Source organism: Mchenga conophoros, linkage group LG12, assembly GCF_057382185.1.
Source record: "Mchenga conophoros isolate Kocher_MC1m ecotype Shallow Benthic linkage group LG12, M_conophoros_male_GT1.1, whole genome shotgun sequence".
NCBI lineage: Eukaryota > Metazoa > Chordata > Actinopteri > Cichliformes > Cichlidae > Mchenga > Mchenga conophoros.
In genome coordinates, this window is record NC_140537.1 from 8,342,446 (window position 1) to 8,360,201 (window position 17,756).

Sequence of the window (17,756 nt, forward strand, 5' to 3'; positions counted from 1 at the left end):
TAGATATACCTATGTGTAACATAGATTTAAACATATGTATGATATAGATTGACTATTTACAAAAGATTATTGTTGGCTGAGTTTTTTTGTTGCCTTCTGTTAGAATTGTTTTCTTTTATACTTTTATTTTGGTCTAGTCCCGCATCCGTGTTGGATGTTTCTTTCTTTAGTTACTTCCTGTTGTATTTGGATATTTGTGTTGTTTTTGTGCTGTCTTTTTGCATCCTGTTTCATTTCCTTGGTTATGTTCAGGTGTGTTTTGCTCCCCTGGTGTGTCCCTGATGGACTCATGTAGTCTCCCTTCAGTCTTTGTCACAGTGTGTGCTAATCCTCCCCGTCAGTGGCGTGTCTAGAAAACTTTTGTTGGGGGGGCCAGGTAGGGGCACAGATTTGGAGAAGGGTGGCAGATGTAATTGGCAGATAATGTTAAAAACAAATCTACCAACCGTTAACCATAATTCAATAACCCTGTAAACCTAATAACCGAATGCACTTTTAACTCTTATTATAATGAGATTTTAACCACTACGGTGCAAAGTTTTTAGATACTGCGTTGATAAAGTACAAGAGATACAATCAGTGCTTTGTCAGTGCTTACTCGGCATTCAAGGACGGCAATATTTGCACAGTATTTTTACTGACATGTAGTGCACATATGTTTTGGGCAAAAACATTTTTGAATATTAAAATACGAACATTTTTAACATACAACTGACAAATTAGCCAATGCAAAACTTTATCTGCCTGTTAAAAAAGAAGATAATCTTCTCACAAACTGGTGTTTGATTTTGAAACAGGAAAAAAGTGGGGAAACAACTGAAAAGACTAACATTTGAATAAAACCTGAAAGCAAGTAAATACTTTCTATGCTGCCTTATGTAAACTTTGGTAATATTGATAAAGAACAACACTGGCTGATGATGAAATACAGTCAGCTGGCATGGTGACACTGCCAGTATTAACCTGCAGGGCTGGACTGGGACAGAAAATCAGGCATTTTCACTACAGACCGACCCCCCAGGTATTAAAGCCATAAAGACTTTGAATGAAAACAAACGCTGTTGTGACAGTGATGTACAGTCTTGTTGGTATATGTATGATTTCTATACATTTTACGTCAGATAAAAACTTTGGTTGTAAGATTTAGATAATTATTTAATAAAAACTAGGTATTTTAAATGAGAATAAGAAAGAAAAGTATTTCTTTGTGCCCCCCTCTCCCTGTTAATGCCCTACCTGGCCCCCTGGCAAAACTTTCCTAGACCCGCCCCTGCACAGTTACCAGCTGTCAGCTGCTTAGAAAAGGATCCTGGTGTTATTTGTCTCTCAGAAACAGTTCATAACTTCAACTCATTCATGTCACCTAAAAGGTAAACCTGTTTCTCCATCACCTGTTCAGCTCTGATGATTCAGTAAGGACATCTCCTGGTTTCATCTTCATGTTTCCCTCTCACCACATATACAAACCATCATGACCAGCAGTTTTACAGCTGTGGCTCCAGCAAACATCAGCTGATACTAGACATTAATATTAAATAAATTCTAACAACAGCTGATCAAGCTTAAACGTGCTGCTGTTGTTTAGCGCGACATTCACTGGTTTCCTCTTTCTGGCGCAAAGTGGCCGATAAATAAACAAGAGAGCCGATCAGCTGATCATTGATCAGTTTCATGATTGAAGTAGCAACAGGAGAGGCAGGGGGAGAGAATGAGAGAAGAAGAGGCAGCTGTGCAGCGTAACAACAGAATAACTCCAGCTTTGTGTCTTTTTCCATTCTAGCTAAAGTTCGGGACAAACTGCGTCTCTTCTCAGCTCAATACGAAACGTGTAATATTTTCTCTGAATGAGGGACCATTCCATTTTTTAAGGAGCCGTTGGCAACTCTACTAACCTTATGAATAAAATAAAGTTCACTATCAGTAACATCATAGCACCCACCCAGCTGTATAGAAACTCCGTCATGCTAGCTCACGCAGTATGAGGTATTGTAACTGACGGTAAAAAGTCAGCACAACGAAAACAAACTCCACCTAAACTTGGTTTATATCTGACCCAGATAGACTGCAGGTCATAACTTCTTACCTGAAGTTCAGTTCACCTGACACTCGGACTGGTGGCTGCCTCGGGGGTCTCCTCCTGCCTCCCCTTCCCTCATCCACCTGCTGGCCTCTGCGGAAGCCCCGCCATAGCCACAACCAAACAACGGAGTTATTTCTACAGATCGACCTGCATCAGGCGAATCTACCACCTCTCATTGTTCATGCCGTTACAAAAAAAATAAATAAAATAAGTCATCAGCACACCGGGCATTTGCCCGGTATGACCGATGGCCTGTCCAGCTATCTTAACCTGTTAATCTTTCTCCGAAAAACTGTTTTCTGCGGTGCCATCTTTCATGCTTGGCTCTCCTACCTTTGCTAACATGATGCACACAGCGCAGAAGCCGATGCTGCATTCACTTGCACTCGGATATCTGAGCTTCACTGTGAAAACATAATCGAACATTTGACATTTCATTGAATTTTATTGTTTTGCCTTTGGGGTGGCACCTGGGGTGACCAGTCTGGTTGTGGGGGTGGCCTGTGCCCCCCCAGGCCACCCCGCTGGACACGCCACTGCTCCCCGTTATCCCTTCTTGACTTTTACTAGATTCTTTGTGGATTTGTTTGGATCTCATTGACTTCAACACAAGGTCAGTTTTATGTTAAACTGCTTGAGAGTCGTGCATCTGAGTCTTATTTTCTGGTAAAACTTGACAGTTTACACACAGAGAAAATCCAAAATAAATTCATACTTATACAACTTTTGCACCTGTAACAGGGCAGCCCTTAGCGGCTGGAAACACAGTGAGATGGACCAAGGCAAGTGTAGTGGAACAACGTATTTATTTGCTATACAGCTCTCCTTACAACAATTAACTTGTCGAGCTTCTTCACAGCACAAAAATCCATCCTCTAATGACAACTGGCAGCCTTAAATATGTTCAGCTGTCACAGACTTAACCATCATTCCACTCTCAGGTAAATTCTTAAATCCCAACCTTCCACCACAGTATACAATATATCAATAAGAATAAATAAATACATAAATACATTTCACATTTACATATTAATAAATATTTCACACTTTAATGTTACACCAAACCCAATATTATAAAAACCCAGAAACCCAAGCACAACAAGATTCACCACACTCTCTTTACCAATGGACTCTCCCGGAACCTTTAAATGGTGTCTGGACCCCCAGGGAAACATTTGCCCAAACACCTTGAAGAGGACACAGGCAAGAAAGGTGAGTAATCATTAACTTACAAGCACTTATTTGCACCACTTTTATCCCTAGATTTCACACACACATTTGCATTAGTTTTCCTTACTGGTAAACCTTAATCACAATCTCAATCACCATTCTTCTCTCCTGACAGACAACCACCACATTCCTTGACGAGGAGCAGCTGTGCAGGATCTGAAACAAGGCCACCAACTGATTTTAAAATTCCCAACAAACAGTCAACAAATATTTAAACTTCTTGTGTGCAAATCCATGCTTAAAGTGCAATGCTCATAAAGTGCTTGATAAGGTGCTTTTAATAAAGTGAAAGGTGTGCTCCAAAGTGCTATACATATAATATAAATAAATGCAGTAAGGGAGTCCTCTTCCTTACAGCACCTATTTTTCCATCCATCCATCCATCTTCATCCGCTTTGTCCGGGGCCGGGTCGCGGGGGCAGCAGCCTAAGCAAAGAGGCCCAGACCTCCCTCTCCCCAGCCACCTCCTCCAGCTTATCCGGGGGAATACCAAGGCGTTCCCAGGCCAGCCGAGAGATATAATCTCTCCAGCGTGTCCTGGGTCTGCCCCGGGGCCTCCTCCCGGTGGGACATGCCTGGAACACCTCACCCAGGAGGCGCCCAGGGGGCATCCTTGTCAGATGCCCGAACCACCTCAGCTGGCTCCTTTCGATGTGGAGCAGCAGCTGCTCTACTCTGAGCCCCTCCCGGATGGCCGAACTTCTCACCCTATCTCTAAGGGAGAGGCCAGCCACCCTTCGGAGGAAGCTCATTTCTGCCGCTTGTATCCGCGATCTCGTTCTTTCGGTCACTACCCACAGCTCGTGGCCATAGGTGAGGGTAGGGACGTAGATCGACCGGTAAATTGAGAGCTTCGCTTTTACACTCAGCTCCCTCTTCACCACGACGGACCGGTGCAGCGTCCGCATTACTGCAGCTGCAACCCCAATCCGTCTGTCGATCTCCGGCTCCCTTCTCCCATCACTCGCGAACAGGACCCTGAGATACTTGAACTCCTCCACTTGGGGCAGGAACTCATCCCCGACCCGGAGTGGGCACTCCACCCTTTTCCGGCTGAGAACCATGGCCTCAGATTTGGAGGTGCTGATCCTCATTCCCGCTGCTTCACACTTGGCTGCGAACCGTTCCAGTGCGAGCTGGAGGCCCTCACCCGATGAAGCCAACAGAACCACATCATCTGCAAAAATCAGAGATGAGATTCTGAGGCCACCAAAGCGAAAGCCCTCCGCCACTTGGCTGCGCCTAGAAATCCTGTCCATAAAAATTATGAACAGAACCGGAGACAAAGGGCAGCCCTGGCGGAGCCCATCACCCACCGGGAACGAGTCCGACTTATTGCCGGCAATGCGAACCAAGCTCTTGCAACAGTTGTATAGGGATCGAATGGCCCATAGCAATGGGCCAGACACCCCATATTCCCGCAACACCTCCCACAGGACACCCCGAGGGACACGGTCGAATGCCTTCTCCAAGTCCACAAAACACATGTAGACTGGTTGGGCAAACTCCCATGCACCCTCAAGTATCCTGGAGAGGATAAAGAGCTGGTCCAGTGTTCCGCGACCAGGACGAAAACCGCATTGTTCCTCCTGTATCCGAGGTTCGACTAACGGACGAACTCTCCTTTCCAGCACCCTGGCATAGACTTTCCCAGGGAGGCTGAGGAGTGTGATCCCCCTGTAGTTGGAACACACCCTCCGGTCCCCTTTCTTAAAGATGGGGACCACCACCCCGGTCTGCCAGTCCACAGGTACTGCCCCTGATCTCCACGCAACATTGCAGAGGCGTGTCAACCAGGACAGCCCTACAACGTCCAGAGCCTTCAGGAACTCGGGGCGGACCTCATCAACACCAGGGGCTCTGCCACCAAGGAGTTGTTTAACTGCCTCAGTGACCTCGCCCCCGGAAATTGGGGGTCATTCCCCTCATCCCCAGACTCTGCTTCCTCCTCGAAAGAAGTGTCAGTGGGATTAAGGAGGTCCTCGAAGTATTCCTTCCACCGCCTGACAATTTTCTCAGTCGACGTCAGCAGCGCTTCGCCAGCACTATACACAGTGCAGGTAGAGCACCGCTTTCCCCTCCTGAGACGTCTGACGGTTTGCCAGAATCTCTTCGAGGCAGTCCGAAAGTCTTTTTCCATGGCCTCTCCGAACTCCTCCCACACCCGAGTTTTTGCTTCAGCCACTGCCCGAGCCGCATTCCGCTTGGCCTGTCGATACCTGTCGGCTGCCTCCGGAGTCCCACAGGCTAACCAAGCCCGATAGGACTCCTTCTTCAGCCTAGTGGCTCCCTTCACCTCTGGTGTCCACCATTTGGTTCGGGGATTACCACCACGGCAGGCACCAACCACCTTGCGGCCGCAGCTCAATGCAGCAGCTTCGGCAATGGAGACGCTGAACATGGTCCATTCGGACTCAATGTCCCCAGTCTCCCTCGGAATGCTGTTGAAGCTCTGCCGGAGGTGTGCGTTGAAGATCTCGCGGACTGGGGCCTCTGCTAGACGTTCCCAGCACACCCTCACTACGCGTTTAGGTGCACCAGGTCTGTCCAGCGTCTTCCCCCGCCACCTGATCCAACTCACCACCAGGTGGTGATCAGTTGACAGCTCAGCCCCTCTCTTTACCCGAGTGTCCAGAACATATGGTCGCAGATCTGCTGATACGATTACAAAATCGATCATCGACCTACGAACTAGAGCGTCCTGGTGCCACGTGCACTTATGGACACTCTTATGTTCGAACAGGGTGTTCGTTATGGCCAAACTGTGATTAGCACAGAAGTCCAATAACAGACCACCGCTCGGGTTCAGATCAGGGAGGCCGTTCCTCCCAATCACGCCCCTCCAGGTCTCGCTGTCGTTACCCACGTGAGCATTGAAGTCTCCCAGCAGGACAACAGAGTCTCCAGGTGGAGCACCCTCCAACACCCCCCCCCCCCCCCCCCCCCCAGGGACTCTAAGAAGGCTGGGTACTCTGAACTGCCACTCGGCGCATAAGCGCAGATGACAGTCAGGACCCGTTCCCCGACCCTAAGGCGCAGGGAACAAACACTCTCGTCCACCGGGAAAAACCCCAACGTACCGGCAGCAAGCCGAGGGGATATTAGGATACCCACCCCAGCCCGCCGCCTCTCACCAGGGGCAACTCCAGACTGAGACAGAGTCCAGCCCCTCTCCAGGAGACTGGTTCCAGAGCCCAAGCCATGTGTAGAGGTGAGCCCGACTATATCTAGCCGGTACCTCTCAACCTCACGCACTAACTCAGGCTCCTTCCCCACCAGAGAGGTGACATTCCATGTCCCTATTGCCAGTCTTGGCAGCCGGGGGTCAGTCCGCCAGGGCCTCCGGTCCTGGCCGCCACCCGGCACACAATGCACCCGACCCCTATGGCGCCTCCTGCGGGTGGTGGGCCTGCGGGAGGATGGGCCCATGTCTCCTCATCGGGCTGTGCCCGGCCGGGCCCCATGGACTAAGGCCCGGCCACCAGACGCTCGCCCTCGGGCACCCTCCCTGGGCCTGGCTCCAGGGCGAGGCCCCGGTGACCCTATCCCGGGCAGGGTAAACTGTTCCCTCGGTGTCCTTTTCATAAGGGTCTTATGAATCGCTCTTTGTCTGGTCCCTCACCCAGGGCCAATTTGCCATGGGAGACCCTACCAGGGGGCAAAAGCCCCCAGACAACATAGCCCCTGGGATCCCTGTGACACACAAACCCCTCCACCACGATAAGGTAGCGATTCAAGGAGGAGCACCTATTTTTCTTCTTTTCTAAATTAACCTCCTAGGACCTGGTGTCCACATATGTGGACATCACATTTTGGGTTATTTAGAACAAAATACAAAATTTTGCTCTACAAGGGCCTGATATCCACTTACGGGGACATTATCCTGCTACTGTCCTATTGAAATTTTAAACGAATATCCTCATATGTGGCTGTCATTTTTCTTAGAAACAAAAATAAGGTAAAGAAAAAAGATCTGGTAATTCTTTGTTTTTACATTTATCAGGTCCCAATCAGTCCAAATATCAAAGAGAAATTAAAAATGCATGCTGTGGAAGAGTTCAGGTTTTAGGAGGTTAAAGATATATGCTGTAAAATCATTCCACCCTGATAAAATAATTTTTCAAAGAAGTCTTTTACTGCCCCAATACTTGATATTTATGTCCATGATAAGTTTATGTAAACATCTGACCTCAACTGTAAGTCAAGTACACAGTTTAACACCTACCACACATGCGTAGGTATCAAACATGATCATTATAATCGTTAGAGATCATAAAAAAGAAGTGGAGTCAAAATGCAGCCCTGATGAGAGACAAAACAGAGGCGAGGGACTGAAACACTCACATTTGCTCAAAGATCTGTAAGGTCCAACTCATAATATTATGATCAAACTTAAATGTTTTAAGTGTTTTAAAATAAGTGGACATAAAATATTAAAAGCAGATGAGAAGTCAACAAATGAGATTTTAGCATGTGTTCTAAGACCTTCTAAATATTTAAAGATGTAGTTGAGAATCACAGTACTTCTGCCCTCGGCACCTAACACCATCTTATAAGCAATCTGCATATTCTCTAATTGCCTCTTAAATCTGTTTATTTTTGACCAATTTCTCAAATTACTTAATTACCAGAGTAGTTAATGGTCTGAAGTTGTTTATCCCCTTTAGCATTAGTGGGGACTTTTTTTTGTTATAACAACTGAATGAATATATAACAAAACATGCCAATCAGTTGCTCTGCAAAGATTTATCAGGTGTGATCAAATCTCAAAAATGCATTTTGTGTATTTTGTAAGGATATACCTGCATGTGGCACCATCACTGTGAACATTCATGCATGTGTTTCATATTGATATCAGTTAAAATCACTTTAAAAAGAAGAACTTACTGACTTTAACAAGTCACCTGTCATCTGCAGGAGTATTCAAGGGAAACACAGACGCTCTTATTCTCAAATGAACGACTGGAGTCTTTTTCTTGTTTGAAAGACTGTATGTTCAGATGCGCCTCCTATCAACCTTCCTCTGAGTGTGGAAAGCATTTCTATACAAGGTTCAAACAACAAGCAAGGTCAGTTTGATTACAGTCTCCTGAGTGAAGAGTCTGAAACATCTATTTTTTGGGGTTAATCTTCTAATCTTCTCTTTCAGTCCTTTAATGTATCATTACAAAAACACGACTTCAGCAGCCCTCCAAAGATTTGTTGTGGTGCTTTCAGGGAAACAACGACGATTCTTTTTAAAAGTCATGCTGAAGTATTGAACTAGTTTGCCTCTGGAGCTTTTACCTTTATCCCTTTTAAAACAGCATGGACATGATACCCAGAAAAACAAGAGCCCATCCACTAATGGAGCTTTAACCGGATTAGATGCTCTTTCATAACAACACCGAAGGTCAGTCTTCACAGTCACCCGGGGAGACAGAAATGGGGATATGCTGAATCTAACCTAGAGTTTGTTGGGAAGTAGCCACATTATTAGTTATTTGTGTTCTGCAGCAGTGAAAAGTGTTACTGCACTTGAGTTGAATTTTCAGGTATCCATATTTTACTTGAGTAAAGTTTATTATTTATATTTTTTGATTTTTCTCCCTACATTTTAGGACTGTGATCGCTATTTTCTATTCAATTCAATTTAATTTATATAGCACCAAATCACAACAACAGTCACCTCAAGGCACTTTATATTGTAAGGTAGGCACTACAATAATACATACAGAGAAAAACCCAACAATCATATGAGCCCCTATGAGCAAGCACTTTGGCGACAGTGGGAAGGAAAAACTCCCTTTTAACAGGAAGAAACCTCCAGCAGAACCAGGCTCAGGGAGGGGCGGCCATCTGCTGCGACTGGTTTGGGCAAGAGAAGGAAGACAGGATAAAAGACATGCTGTGGAAGAGAGACAGAGATTAATAACAGATATGATTCAGTGCAGAGAGGTCTATTAACACATAGTGAGTGGGAAAGGTGACTGAAGAAGAAATACTGAATGCATCATGTGAATCCCCCAGCAACCTACGCCTACTGCAGCATAACTAAGGGAGGATTCAGGGTCACCTTGTCCAGCCCTAACTATATGCTTTAGCAAAAAGGAAAGTTTGAAGCCCAATCTTAAAAGTAGAGATAGTGTCTGTCTCCCAAATCCAAACTGGAAGCTGGTTCCACAGAAGAGGGGCCTGAAAACTGAAGGCTCTCCCTCCCATTCTACTTTTAAATACTCTAGGAACAACAAGTAGGCCTGCAGTGCGAGAGTGAAGTGCTCTAATGGGGTGATATGGTACTACAAGGTCATTAAGATAAGATGGGGCCTACTCTACTCCGTACATTTTCAAAACAGGTTCATTACTTTAGATTTAACATGTATGAGTTATTATTTCATATCACAACACATCTTTTAGACCTCAAACCAATTTGAATCTAAATGCAGGGATAAAAGACAACCCTATCGGTGTATCCATGACTGGTGTTTATTGCACATGGCCCAAGATGAAGTAGATGAAAAGATCTGTGAATTTTGTCAAACTGTGTGGCTAAGAGGTGGATGAAAGGTGTAAAAAAGGCAGAACAGGAGAGGGAGAAGAGGGATTATATTTAATAATTTGATTAAATGGTTAAGTTTACAATAAAGGACCATGTAAGACTGCTGCAGAGTGCCTGTGGTGTTCATGGCCATGTCTGATTATATCAAGTGTAGCAAAGATTGATTTAAATTTAAGCTGTTGCTGCTGAATAAATTTATTCTGTTTTTAGGTGGGAGATCTTTTTTTTTACTAATAGAATCCTGAGATTAAGATATCCCATTATGTTCTTATTATTAGTTAGAACAATGTGAATTAAATTGCTTTTCTTGTGCAATGTTTTAATTTTTTCTGCCTCTTGCCTGATTCTTTGATATAGTTTGTTGTTTGAAATGTTATGGTTGATCCTCTGTGACCTTTTATTTTCCTTCAATAGCTTTTCTTCTGTTCATGAACCAAGAACTAAGTTCAGAGTTAAGGCCACCAAAAACTATATTTTCTGAGACGAATTGTACTCCTTTGCTGGTGTTGTTTTAACTGCCATACCTGAAAACTGGAGCTGGGGACACAATGGTTTATATCAGAGGGCCATGGCTCTGTTATGACAGCTCCACCTTTTAGTTAGAAATCTTTGAGTTTTGTGCATCTACAGTAGTTTCTCTGCAGATGTTATTTGCAGATGTTAACTGTTGTCATGGCAGAAGATTGTTGCCCCTTTGTGCAACCAAGTAAATTTTACGAGAATGAACCTCTTTTTAATTTACCTTGATGGATTTCAGAAGCGCATGAATAACATCAGTAAAACTTGCTTTCTTTTATTTTTAAGGCAATCAGTTACTTGCTACTCCTGTTATAATAACTACAACTAAGAAACAGTATGTTGCAGGAACATTCATTGTTTAAAATAATAACAATTCTTTACTAAGTCAAGAGTACATCTGACTTGAAATAGGTGTAGGTTTTTTCATTACATGTAAAACACATTGTTAGTACAACATGTGTTTTAACATGTTTCTTTTAAGGCAATCTGTTTGCATGCTTCTTTTAGTATGGTTGACTAACTAGAATTCACAGTGCAGATTACACTGCAGTCAGTATATTGAATAGTTTGTAAGAACATAATGTTATCAGCTTCAATCCAGAATCACAAGTGTCAGTCTTCCTATGTTTAAGGAACTGCTGCACTTTCATTATAACTATAGAGATCTGACCAGTTCAAAAAAAGTGACAGAAGCTTTTGAGGATAATGAAGCATTGCAGACTTCCAATCCATTCCCTGAACTGTGCTTATCACTCTGTAGAAAAGTAATATGTCTGGACTCTTTTCAGCATTACATCTTTTTGAATGACACCCCTGGGAGAGTGTGCCGTAGAATATACAGTACAAAGAAGCTGCTTATTATGACTCACCACTTATTTCTTTCCTTTCCACTGCAGCTATTCTATTCGAAAAATATTTACATTTTCCTAGATGGAAAAATTGCAGAAATTAATGTGACAGAATGATTCAGCCTGTGCCAACAGATGAGCTCTGGACTCTGTTTAGAAACTGCTGAGAGAATTTAAACATGAGTAAAACGACACCTTTTGCACTGACTTCTTGTTTGTAAAAAACTAATTAAATCCCTAAATAGCCACGCAACTTCAGTTTCTGCAGTGGAGATTATCTTTCACTACAGTGGTGCCTTGACTTTAATTCATTCCTTGTGACTCAAACTACTCATATGTTTTGCAAAATAACTGCAAGCACAAATGGACTTGAAATGGTAAATGACAGCTGATCAGCCGATCACATGGCAGGTTATTAGACATGGTTATTAGCATGGTTATGAGCTGATCTCAGTGTTTCAGAAACTGCTGGTCTGGAAGACAACAGTAACCAAAGTAAAGGCTTGTTTATTTGAATGTGAATGAATGTGGGCAAAAAATATGATATTTTTTTAATTTTTATTGACTTTGTTTACATGTTTACTCTTAGCTGTTTTACTCTCTTACCTTTTGCTGTCTTTATCTAGTTCTCTCTCCTTCTTACCCTAACCTCTTCAGGTAAATGTAACAGTGAAAGAGAATTTACCATCTAATCAATGGCTGATTTACTGTATATAACATGACTTTATAAAAATATTTGAATTGATAGGTAACATCCTTCTGACTCCCTCTTACATGTGCCACTGTACTGTGATCAAAAAGTAAAGTCCAATTCACCCAGAACAGGAAACTGAGTACATGAGCTCCTTGACTGGTAACTAGCAAAGTGGTAGCAGACTTATGGCCAGTGTTGGGCAAGTTACTTTGAAAAAGCAATTAACTATAGTTACTAGTTACTTCTTCAAAAAAGTAACTGAGTTAGTAGCCGAGTTACAATATTCTAAAAGTAAATAATTACTTGAAAAGTAACTATTGCGTTACTTTAAAAAAAATGTTTAACCCTCTGGGGTCCAGGGTATAATTGGCCATTTTTCACAACTTTTGATTGGACCTCTACATTTCACCTTTAAAAACTATTTACTTTGCCTTGTTTGGTATCATTCTTTTCAGCACAACCTCCTGTGTCTGAATTTACAGTCATGTTTTCATTTTGACATACCTTATTAACACAATTGATCTGAAATCAGACAAAAAACATAAAATCCAAGTAGAAAGTTATATTTTTTACTGTAACAACCGCAAACATGTTTATTGAATCATATTTCCTAACTTTAAATGCAAATATAAATTGTCAATTTTAAAATCATATGCACAAGTTTTACAAACAACAAAGTTATTTGCAGCCATTTACCTTTTACTCTTTTTTTATAACCATTTCAAACTATTTACATAACAATCAGGTGTTCTGCATTCAATAAGATGCCACACAAATTATTTGTGCCACTCCAAAAAAAAAAAAAAAGATTTCTGTCCACTATAAAGGAGAACATCACAGCCTGATACCTGCAGGTCTGACAGCAGCAGGTGTATCACTCATCCTGTTCTCTACCTGGAGACAGCAGTCGCCTCATTGTTCTGACACACAACACAAAACGATCCACAACACTACACACTAACAACACAAGACAACACATTAACTACACACTCCAAACATGCTGAACGTCACAAATCTCTCACATCTCAAAACTCGCTCTCTCTTTTTCTGCTCTCTCTCTCTCTCTCTCTCTCTCTCTCTCGCAGTCGCTCCTAAAACCTCCCCCTCTTCCTAAACAACTAAATGTCATGTTGCCATATCATTTTTTGATTGGTCTGTTTTTTGTCGATTGGTCGACAAAAAACAGCCCTCCAACACGAGCAGGCTGTGTTTTGTTTAGTTTTTTCATTTTTTGATCATAAGCAGAGAGTGCTTGCTAGCGCTGTCCTCAGACACTAAACGTGACAAAACTATTGAGGAAAAAACGCCACGTATATATTGTTTATCATGACTCTGGTTTTATGTGGCCTAGTAACGGTAATACGGTAATTACTAGTAACAGTAATTCATTAGATTGCTCGTTACTGAAAAAAGTAACGCGTTACTTGTAACGCCGTTATCACTGCTTATGGCTCTGAAAGCTAATGATCTGTAACTGTAACTTCAGGTAAGATTTGACCAAGTTTAGGTGTAGTTTATTTTCGTTGTGCTAACTTTTTACAGTCAGTTACAATAACTTGTGCTGCGTACTAGCTAGTTTCTATACTGCTGGATGGGTGCTATGATGTTACTGATAATTAACTTTATTTTATTCGTAAGGTTAGTCAGTAGAGTTGCCAACCGTCCTGTAAAAGACAGAATTGTCGCATATTCAGAGAAAATATTACGCGTTTTGTATTGAGCTGAAAAGGAACACAGTTTGTCCCGGACTTCAGCTACAAAGGAAAAAGACACAAAGCTGGAGTTATTCTGCGTCTTTACGCTGCAGCTGCCTCTTCTTCTCTCATTCTCTCCCCCTCCCTCTCCTGTTGCTACTCCAATCATGAAACTGATCATTGGTTACCTGATCAGTATTTCTGACGCAAGTCCCGTCTCTCTTGTTTGTTTATGGCCCACTTTGCGCCAGAAAGAGGAAACCAGCGGATGTCGCGCTAAACAGCAGCAGCACGTTTAAGGTTGATCAGCTGTTGTTAGAATTTAATTTCTAGTATCAGCTGATGTTTGCTGGAGCCACAGCTGTAAAAGCTGCTGGTCATGATACCGGTTTGGTTATCTTACTGGATCATCTGAGCTGAACAGGTGATGGAGAAACAGGTTTACCTTTTAGGTGACATGAATGAGTTGAAGGGAAGTTATGAACTGTTTCTGAGAGATAAATAACACCAGGATCCTTTTCTAAGTAGCTGACAGCTGGTAACTGTGCAGGGGTCTAGCAAAGTTTTGTCAGGGGGGCCAGGTAGGGTATTAACAGGGAAAGGGGGGAACAAAGAAATACTTTTCTTTCTTATTCTCATTTAAACTGTCTAGTTTTTAATAAATAATTATCTGAATCTTACAACCAAAGTTTTTATCTGAACAAGACAGTGTACAGGCAGCACGGTGGCACGGTGGTTAGCACTGTTGCCGCACAGCAAGAAGATCCTGAGTTCAATTCCAACATCAGGCCGGGGTCTTTCTGTGTGGAGTTTGCATGTTCTCCCCGTGTTTGCGTGGGTTCCCTCCGGGTACTCCGGCTTCCTCCCACCGTCCAAAGACATGCAACTTGTGGGGATAGGTTAATTGGATAACCCAAATTGTCACTAGGTGTGAATGTGCGAATGAAAGTGAGTGCGAATGGTTGTCTGTCCCTGTATGTTGGCCCTGCGACAGACTGGCGACCTGTCCAGGGTGTACCCCGCCTCTCGCCCTATGACAGCTGGGATAGGCTCCAGCGCCCCCCGCGACCCTGAAAAAGGATAAGCGGAAGCGAATGGATGGGATGGATGGATGGATGGATGGAAGACAGTGTACATCACTGTCACAGCAGCATCTGTTTTCATTCAAAGGCTTTATGGCTTTTCCTATAATACCCGGTGGGCTGCTCTCTAATCAAAATGCCCAGGCTGATTTTTTTTCCCCCCAGTCCAGCCCTGGGCACGACACACAGGGCTGGACTGTGTGTCGATAAGTTTTATCGTTGCTAGATAGCAGGGAGCAGACGACTGAGTTTATTAAACTCCACCAAAATAATTAGCAAATTTCATTAAAATTTAATAAACTATCATCTTGTCTTTATTTTTAGTTAGCACATACCTTAAACACTTAAAGCTGTAAGCAAATGATAGTTATATAAGAGCAGATGCATGCTGGTGCAATAAGCTGTACGTTTTACGTCCAATGGATGCATGATCTGACTAGTCGACTATCAAAATAATCATTTGTGGCAGCCCTAAGTCACAACACTGGTACATTAAAAATAAGGACTTGAGCATTAACAACACAAAAAGTCTTTGTGATGGCCGGTACAGAAATTTCAAGTCAAGCAAATATTAAACAAAACAAGATGATGGAAAACAGTACAGACTAAACTGTAACCAATTAAAATTTAAAGGTCACTGAAAGTTTACTTAAATGCACTTTTGCAGTGAAGACAGTAGATATGGATCTAAGCCTTTTGCAGCCCTTTCACTCTGCAAAATCTTCTTTTCATGAGTCCATTAGTCATGTGTATGAGGGCTAGAGTGGCTGTCACATCAGCTGCAAATGGGGACGGCAGTATCATTAATGTGCTAGTTAAGTCCAAAAGTGTGTGTTGCCAGCTTGCTAGACTCTGAGCTTGGAAAAAGAAAAAGGAAAGTATAAGAGTATTGCATTTTCACATTACTCTCATATTACTCTGTCCATTTGCACCTAAAGGACAAAGGTCAGTCTTTCGAGGATGCCAATGTTCACATTTTGGACAGAGAAGACAGATGGTTTGAAAAAGGAGTGAAAGAAGCCATTTGTCTATGTATTTTAACAGAGGGGGTTGCAATAATCTTCTCATGCACCTTAATGCCCACTCACACCTTGCTTCAGCTGATCTTAGTAAGTCACATGACCTTGACTCGTGTGATGAAGCACATGATCAACAGTGGGTTAACGACCCCCTTAAGGGAAAACTCCCACTAGAGCTTAAATACCAGGGACTCTCCATCATTTGGTCTTTGAACTGAAGAAGCTTCTCGAATGAGATGTGAAAAGTCTTGAAGAAACTTTAAAAAGTCCAGACGCTTTTCTTTCCAAGCTCCTTAGACTGCCGTTACCATGACTGAGAACCGACAGATATATTCATATTACTCACTTGCTTCCAGTAAAAAGAGATTAACAGCCAATGGCATGATGGATTTCTAAGGCTAGGATTTGTAGTTAAAGGATAATGACTCATTATCCCAAATATAAATATGGAGGTTCAGGTAATCTATATGTGTTCAATAGATTTTCGGCTTCAGCATGCTAGCATGTCACCAATAACGTTTGTGTAGTTTACTAAAGATTAGATTAAGTTTATAACACTTCAGGTCATTGCATTGGAGGCTTAGTGTTACAACTGTAGCTCTACAACTGAACAATGAACTTGTGCACATCCTCTGTCATCTCATACAGAGATTTGTTGTCTTTAATAAACAAAGGGTCACATAAAACTGACTTTCTTAATTACTATTACTGATATCCAGCTGTGCACATAGCTTTGTCATGAATAGGATGTAATTTTATATCAGTGAGCTGAATGGGAATTTGTTTGTTTTTCTTTTATAGACTTAAAAAAGAACACGTGTCTTTATTAAAGCAATATCTCACTTATTTTTTGGTAATGCGCAGAACACTGGCAGCAGAATGAAAAGCACCTTTCAATGTATGCTCTTGTCTAGTAAAAAAAAAATGTCCACACATATTGTCTTGATGCATGCTCAATCTTCCGGGTAAGGAATCCTCAAAAGTTGACCTTGTTCATTTGGATGTAGGCTTTTCATTGGGAGAAATGGTTCGTCACTAATCCAAGTGACTTCTATGCTACATCTAGATGAACAGAATCCAGCTGTTGTAGGAGAGAGCAGTGTGTCATTAATCAGTATGGTATGAATCATCATTAATTTGCAAATTCTGAACACGCTTTTTGCTTTCCATAATAATTAGTTAATACACCTTTCAGCTTTTCATGTATTTTTTAAACAGTTAAACACTTGGGACTTCTGTTTCTTAAATTCTTAAAATATTTTGGGTGCTCAACATTGTTACTATGCCATAACAAGTATTTCCATCTTTAAAGTTGGCGTTGCATATATGAAAGGAAGACATAAACCCACGGAGAATAAACATTTTGTTCCTCTTTGTGTTTTACTTTCATGCCCTCCGCGAACAGAAAAGCAAACCGACACGGCTGCTCCCTGGCTTCTTCACGTCTTACATACACTGTCTGTTGTGTGACTTCACAGTAAATTGCCTTATCTTATCCGAAAGTGACAAAATGTGAATGAGTCGAGTCTGCCTGAAAGCTGTTCACAGATAAAGCCAAGTCAGCCTTGCTGTGACACTGACACACAGTAACCCTTAAAAATGTCATTTTCTCTTACAGTTCAGTCAGCTTAAATGCTTATTGCCTTAATGCGTTGACAACATCGTCGCATCTTGAGTGAATTGCATTCCCCCAATGAATCAACTGAAAGAATGGCCACCATCTGAATGCATCTCTGTAATTCTGTCAAAAAGGAAGAATTCAATTATTTTCTGACAAATGGTGTTGTGTGTATCAGTAAGGGTTGGATTTCAAATCAATATGTCTCTGTAGTTCAGTCAGCAGTGGCAATTAGTTTTCTGCTGCATTCATAAGCAGGAGAGATTTAGTAACATCCCGCTTTAACGTCACATCTTTGCACTGGGGATAATAAGTGTTTTTCCATCTGCTGCCAGACAAAGGACTCCTTTTCTCCAATCATGATTCGCTGGGACTGCTTCTCCCCTTCAGCTTCAATTATTATTAACATGATCCTGATGATGACAGGTGACTGG